Here is a 6,000-nt window from a genome sequence, read left to right as displayed (position 1 = left end):
TGAAAGAGGCGATTTCTCGGAATAGAAACAGAAGAAACGTAGCCTGACATACAGCAGAGCCACTTTTCAGGTCATCAATCTCATCGGCCACTGATTCTAATCGCAGCCACAAGCCCAGGCAATCAGAGGTGTTTTATAAGGTATGTATAGGCTACACTTTAAAGAACTTCAAAGGATAAATGTAATGACTGAACAACACAGGTGTAATGTTACAAAGCAACTATACTTCACTACATATGTATGGGTAGTGTCTGTACAATGAGGCGCTTGAAAAAGGCACATAATGTTTTATTCAGCACAGTTTCAGATAGTGCAGTAAAAAGTAAAACAAAGTAAGACTCTAAAAAATAAAAACTCTAGTAAAGTACAGTATGGAGTGCTGTAAAATGGTGCATATTGTTTTATCCAGCTCAGTTTTATCACATTTAGCATCACAAAATGAAAAAGGTTTTAAACTAGGGTATACCTTTTTTGCACATTTACAGATACATTGGTGTAAAAAAGCCACAACCCTTTTCTAGGATAACATTTTGTACTAAGGGAAAAATATAAATAAAGTGTACTAAATCTAAGTGTACATATAAATGTAGCCTATGCTTGCATATACAGTACACAGTATTTATATACTGTACATATTGAATATAAATACTATGTCTAAATGTAATATACTGTATAGTTATGTATTCATATACGGTCCTGGAAAAAAAAAAAACACTGCACATTTTTATGATGTCTTCCTATGGTTGCTGAGTGACATTAGAATGAGTTGATAGACATATTCAAAAGGAACACCACAAACACACTTCGGACACCCAAATGGCCAGCAGTGATACTGCATAGGTATCAATTTCTCAAGGTCACCAAGCACTGTTAGTACAGAATATAGCTGAAATAATTGATTTTTACAGCTTGAGTTGCTGCAGCGCAGCCAGCAGCTAAAACAACCAGACAGCTACAGTGCTACACACTGGGGGCATGAACATGGGGGCTTACAAACATTTATATAATTTATAGTCTATCTTTTTACATGTACTATATTTAAAAGTATCTTTTTTTTTTATTATTTCTCTATGGTATTCTAATTTTTATCCTCTACATACGGTCTGTGTGTACTTGTCCGGACTACTTTTTGTGTTATGTGTCATACACAAGACACATTGTATACACATTGTATACAAAGGGCCCTATTTTTAATTTCTAAAATGCATGGTCAGTGGCAAAAAGCTTAAATACATTTAGGAGTGTGTCCACTTCATATTCAGCGTTTTGCTATCAACCGTTGGGCTCATTGTTCAAAAAGGTTGTTTTGGCTTTATTGGTCAGTGGCATTATTATTTTAAGAGGGTGTAAGGTAGCAATTTTTATACTACGCGTCCGGGTTAGTGTGTGTGTGTCACCTCACTGTGTGTTCACTATGTGCTATACTGTATGTGTTCACTAATTCACGGATGGGATAAATGCAGAGACCAAATTCCTTGTATTCACAGTTGGCCAATTAGCCTGATTTGAATTGATTTGACTAAACAGACAAGGAATATGTCATGACGTGTGGGGGAAAAAAAACAGGTCGGACAAGTCCGAAATATATACTGTAGATATCTTTAAGAGAAATATAAAAGTCTTGAGAAATTATCAAATACAAATACTTTTTAATATAATAATACACACCTAAAACTGTATATTATAAAATATGCTATACTTGCTTTAAAAGTACAACTCTGTATAGATTCAGTGCTGAAATGAATGTGTTCCTCTAAAAAAAGGTATGTTTTCATGAACTGAAATGACATGCATCTCATTTCTTTGGTTTGAGGTTCAGACAGAAAAGTGAGAGAGATGGCAACAATTGCGGTTAACATGCAGCAGCAGCAGCAGCAACCCCTGCTTGTGGTACGATCGGATGCGTGGACCACAGGGATCTGTGACTGCTGTGATGACATGGGTATCTGTGAGTGTAACCAACCACCAACTTGATTATAGAGTCTGTAAAATGCTCTCATTCTATAATGGAAAAAGGCTCAGAATCATTTAATTACATTCATTACATTGATTAGTAATCATGACAAGAATAATATAATAGTAATAGAAAACAATGAGGATAAATCCACCAAATTTACGGGAAGTACATTTATTCTGAAATAAATTCACAGAGATGCTCAGACCTTCAGACCTAGCCTAGAAATATCCAGAACACTCCACCGTTTTTTCATATTAAACTACGTTATTCCCTTAACTAAGACGGGTTGATACATATCTCTCGCGTTTCCATGCACGTACTGGCGCCGTGCTACTTTGATAGCACTTTGCTAGCCCAGTTCATTCACTCGGATCCAAACAGAGATGAAGTTAGAATCAACCAAACTGCTCCATGTTTTCCCTATTAAAATACAGTTACACGAGTAGTTACTTTTCCCCGATATTCAGACCCTCCTGTATAATATATAATATCATATGTATATATGTGTGTGTGTGTGTGTGTGTGTGTGTGTGTGTGTGTGTGTGTGTGTGTGTGTGTGTGTCTTTCTGTCTGTCTGTCTATCTACAGGCTGTTATGCTACCTTCTGTTTCCCATGCTTTGTCTGCAAAACAACTGGGGAGTTAAATGAATGCTGTGCTCTTCCTTTCTGCTGTGATGCGGGTCCTATTCCCCCCATCTCTCTGGCCATAAGATATGGGATACGGAAGCAGTATGGCATACAGGTATCTCAACTAAAGTGTTTCAGCTTCATCAATGTTTATCTAAATTAGGTTCACTTAAAGTGGTGGAGCTTAATTATGGCATTATGGTTATGGGCAATACGGTTTTCAAGATTCAAAAGGAGACAGAATGACCACAGGAGCATAATATGATCATATAATGAAAATGTTTGTTTATTTCACCATTCCTTGTTGTATGCACTGTTTGTTGAAATGGTCTTTACAGTTCACAAATCTATGCACTGACAAGTTTTTGTGTGTGTGTGTGTGTGTGTGTGTGTGTGTGTGTGTGTGTGTGTGTGTGTGTGTGTGTGTGTGTGTGTGTGTATGTGTGTGTGTGTGTGTGTGCAAATTTGCCCAAAACTAAAAGGGAAGCCTCCTCGACGACTGCCTGCATGCAACCTACTGCAACATGTGCTCGTGGTGCCAGGTGGCACGAGAGATTAAAATAAGGAAGCAGTCGGTCACAGTCATCAGCACTCAGCCCACCTTCGTCCAGACTCCAGCCAATTATCCTGGGCACAGGGCCATGTGATGGGGCAGACTTCATCTGGGCTCTCTCTGCATGCTATTTGAGCTATCTCAAATTCAGTTCAAAATGCTCTATTGGCATGACAAATAGATAGCCCCTGTTTCACATAATGAATCTGAACACACACATACCAATAGAATGTGTGTGTGTGTGTGTGTGTGTGTGTGTGTGTGTGTGTGTGTGTGTGTGTGTGTGTGTGTGTGTGTGTGTCAGTGGCGTGCGGTGAGGTCTGTGGCTGGGTAGGCAGTGGCCATTCACATGTAAATTCCATTAGGCCTACATAAGCTACACTCGCAAATACAGTATTAGGCTACTATATTTTCATGGTAATACTCCTCCTACTTAGTCATTCCATAGAATCAGAGGCGTTACTAGGTGTGCATTTTTTTTTATTTTTCATCTTATGGGGGTCCGGGGGTTTCTCCCCTGGGAAATTTTGAAAATTGGGCTGTTAAAGATGCATCTTCAACGTAGTTTGAGAAGGAAAGGAAGAAAATTCGTTGGGGTCCTCCTCATCATATTTGAGTAACAAATAGCCTAAATCTAATTTACCTCACTAGACCTACTGGTATTTATGGGGGATTAAGAGGGAGGGAATCGTTTTCACTGAGACCCAAACTTTTTTTTCTGCCCGTGACATGATGAATAGCCTATGGTGCGTTGTTGGCTTTATCACGCCGACCTGCTGCAAACGTGAGACATATCTTGTAGGCTACTGTTGATGAAATATAACCTCGTTTTCTAGCCTCTCGGTGTACTTGGTTGACCATGGTTATCCGTCTGGGTTTTTAATTAGCTAAATTACATAAATCCACCATTAATTTGTAATTGTATGCCTCCTCCCTGCTGTTTCCTATCTGGAGTTGTCCGAACTGATGAGTCCCGTTGAGGCCGGACTGCCATTGGCCTATCTGCGTTCTAAAGGCAGCGCTTGGTGGGAATAAGCATGCTTATGCTCCCCATAAACTTTCGCATGAATCATGTAATACGCATGCGCAACCTCCAAAATTCGCAGCATTGAAATGAATGGTGAGGATAGGCCATAGACCTAAAAGAAATAGACAAACAGACTCCGTTGTTCTCGATGGAAGGGGGCTGAAACAAAATTCCGTTTACTTTCCGTCGTACTGCGCAGACTCGTACTCCGTTCGTGACGTTAGCCTGCTGTAACTCGTCTGATAGATCGAAAACCTCTGAAATTGTTAACGTTCGTTTTTTAATATCATTATTATGTGTACTTGCCTCTAGGTAATGCTTTACCATATCAAACAGTAGGCTACCGTAGGCTACACGCATTTTCACTGATCTTGCAAATGACTCTCCGTCATGGTTTTCGTGCAGGCTCACTCAGCTTCTTATCCAAACATTACGGGCGAACGTTAGCTTCCCTACAACCGACATGCTAAAATACTTCTTTACGGGAAACCAACGTAATATACGGGGAAGAAGTGAATTAATTTTGCCTTCGATACCCTATATAGAATACACAGAAGCTATAAGGGAGACAAAGGGCACATGTTACATGAAGTTATCGGATCGCAAAAAAATCTGAAATCTATGGCCGTCCAAGGGAGTTAGCAGAGCGTTGATCACCAGCTCATTTCGTGTTTCTACTTCCGGGAATATGCCTTCCCCCTTGGGATAGGCAGAGATCGTAAAAGCCTCATAGACAGTAAAAGATATGGACAGAGCTATCACGTAGACGGCAGCAGAGACCGAGGAAGCAAATTTCAACGTTTTTTTTAAGGTCTTCTATTTCCGTCATAGGTCTCCTGCGCAGGCTCAGGTGTCGTACATGTGACGTAGGCACGTAGTCTGACCGAGTCTGACCTATGGCGACGCTTTACTCTCTATGGACGCATGCGCATTCTCACGTTAGCATTGATTTCGGAAAAAGTTTATTACTCTGCCGATAAAACAGTTACGAGATTATGACGCCAATTTCACAATGTAGTATGCACTCCGACAATAGAAAATGTTCATATAAAGGCTTAAAACGCTTCAGCTGTAACGTTATTTGATGTCAAAGTGGCGCTTACGCCCCATAGAATTCAATGGAATGGCCAGCTAGCCACGGCCTACTTTTTAGCATGGCGGCCGCCATACTGTCTACACTCTCAGAACGTTCGCTGCCCCCTTGAAAAGCCTACCCTGGCCTTTGGAATCCAAGCAAGCTTCGGGACGGCTTGCTTGGGCGTTCCCACGGTAACCAGGCATGTTGTCTTTGCTGCGTAGTACAGTGTTGTGAATCGCTGTTTACGTAAGCCTTCACGTTTGAGTTTTTGATCTTAAATAAGACGTAAATTTACTTTTTAGAATCGAAATTGCATTCTAATTGTGTTGTTTGTGACTTCAGTGTGAGCTTTTAATAATATTTTTTAAAAATATGTGTCGTCCTTCTTTTTAAAATGAAATTTACTCAGGGTAGGCACTGCCTACCCTGCCTACCCTGACCGCACGTCACTGGTGTGTGTGTGTGTGTGTGTGTGTGTGTGTGTGTGTGTGTGTGTGAATGTGTGTTTGTGATTGTCTAAATAGTCCCTGAAGTATGTTGATAGAGATTGGACAGCAAGATATTCAATATCTCTTCCTAATATATATATCTCTAATTTGATATGTCACTCAGTTCATTAAAATCTATGTAGAGTTTCATTTGAGTTTCATTTGTTGTAGTAAATGCTCATTCTTTCTGTGAATATACATTGTAGGAGGAAGAACATCTCTCTCTCTCTCTCTCTCTCTCAAAATCACCTGTTGAGCTGTGACCAAAT

General features: G+C 40.0%; 1 long non-coding RNA gene across 2 annotated transcripts; it reads left to right on the top strand.

Annotated features, from left to right (window-relative positions):
* LOC134079581 (uncharacterized) lies at window positions 1–3,262 on the top strand. Of its 2 annotated transcripts, none has more exons than XR_009939088.1 (4): window positions 1–140; window positions 1,820–1,948; window positions 2,546–2,700; window positions 3,068–3,262. It is a non-coding gene; the product is annotated as an uncharacterized LOC134079581 (long non-coding RNA). The 2 variants fall into 2 exon arrangements; XR_009939089.1 differs by having other exon boundaries at window positions 24–140; window positions 1,814–1,948.
* Window positions 3,263–6,000: the final 2,738 nt, after the last annotated feature.

Source organism: Sardina pilchardus, chromosome 5 (assembly GCF_963854185.1).
Source record: "Sardina pilchardus chromosome 5, fSarPil1.1, whole genome shotgun sequence".
Lineage (NCBI taxonomy): Eukaryota > Metazoa > Chordata > Actinopteri > Clupeiformes > Clupeidae > Sardina > Sardina pilchardus.
This window is presented reverse-complemented; position numbering and strand designations above follow the sequence as displayed.